Genomic DNA, 1,891 nt, shown 5'->3' on the forward strand with positions numbered 1-1,891 from the left:
ATATGACCTCACTGATATGAGGAATTCTTAATCTCAGGAAACAAACTGAGGTTGCTGGAGTGGTGGGGGGGTGGGAGGGATGGGGTGGCTGGGTGATAGACATTGGGGAGGGTATGTGCTATGGTGAGCGCTGTGAATTGTGTAAGACTGTTGAATCACAGACCTGTACCTCTGAAGCAAATAATACATTACATGTTAAGAAAAAGAAGAAGATAGTAGGAAGGGAAAAATAAAGGGGGAAATTCGGAGGGGGAGACAAACCATGAGAGACAATGGACTCTGAGAAAAAAACTGAGGATTCTAGGCTGGGGGGAATGGGTTAGCCTGGTGATGGGTATTAAATCGGGCACATTCTGCATGGAGCACTGGGTGTTATATGCAAACAATGAGTCATGGAACACTACATCAAAAACTAATGATGTAATATATGGTGATTAACATAACATAATAATAATAATAATAATTAAAGAAATAAAGGTAAAATAAGAGGTTTTTCCAAACAAACGAAAGCAGGAGTTCATCACCACTAGATCCACCTTATATGAAATATTGAAATTTCTGCAAGCTGAAATGATAAGATGCTAATTAGTAGCATGAAAAGAAAATAAAAATATTTTATTTTTTCACACTGGTGAAACTAAGTATATGGCCACATTCAGAATATTCCAATGCTGTAGTATGGTTGTGTATTAATCTCTTAACCCTAGTATAAGGGTTAAAGAACTGAAGCAGTAAAAATAACTATATATAATAATTTGTTAATGGATACACAATATAAAAAGACAAACTCTGACATCATGGAAAATGAGCATGGCTGTAAATGAACAGAGTTTTTACATGCAATTGAAGTTAAGTTATTATTAGCTTAAAATAGACTGTTATATCTATAAGAGGTTTTCTGTCAGTTTCATGGTAATTACAAAGAAAAAAACTTACTGTAAATATACACAAAGTAAAGAAAAGTGAGTCAAAGCATACCATTAGAGAATATCATCAATTCATAAAGACAGCAAAAGAGGAAGAAAAAAACAAAGGAATCACAGAAGAGCCAGAAAACAATATGATTGCATTAGTAGGTCCTTCCCTATCAGTAATTAATTTAAATTTAAATGGACTAAATTCTCCACAAAAGGCACAGAGTAACTGAATGCATTAACAATTTTTAAAAAGACCCAACTACTACTTCCTATCAGAGATCCTTTTCACCTTTAAGGACATATACAGACTAAAAGTGAAGACTAAAAATATATACCCATACAAATGGAAACCAAAATAGAGCACGGGTAGCTATACTTAATTCAAACAAAACAGACTTTTAGTAAAAAAAAAAAAAAAAAAAAAAAAACTGTAACAAGAGGGATGTCTGGGTGGCTCAGTCAGTTAGCATCTGCCTTCAGGTCAGATCATAATCTCAGGGTCCTAGAATCGAGTTTCACATTGGGCTCCCTGCTCAGCAGTGAGCCTGCTTCTCCCCTCTCCCCCTGCTTATGCTCTCTCTCTCTTTCTCTGACCAAAATATAATAAAATCTTAAAAATAAATTAATTAATTAAGCTTAAACTGTAACTAAACTTAAAAAAACTGTAACAAGAGACAAAAAGGGTCATTATATGATAAAGGGGTGAATTCATCAAGACAGTACAATTGTAAATATATATACACCCAATATAAGAGCACCTACATATTTTTTTAAATACTGACAGATCTGAAGGGAAAAATAGACAACAATACAATAATAGTAAAGGACAACACAGGATAGATTGCCCAGATATAAATTAATAAGGAAACATTGTACATGAACTATACTTTAAACCAAATGGACCTAACAGGCATATACAGAACACTCCATCCAACAGCAGTGGAGTACACATTCTTCTCAAGCACACACAAAAT

The sequence above is a fragment of the Phoca vitulina genome, unplaced genomic scaffold (assembly GCF_004348235.1).
Source record: "Phoca vitulina isolate PV1807 unplaced genomic scaffold, GSC_HSeal_1.0 scaffold74, whole genome shotgun sequence".
NCBI classification, from domain to species: domain Eukaryota; kingdom Metazoa; phylum Chordata; class Mammalia; order Carnivora; family Phocidae; genus Phoca; species Phoca vitulina.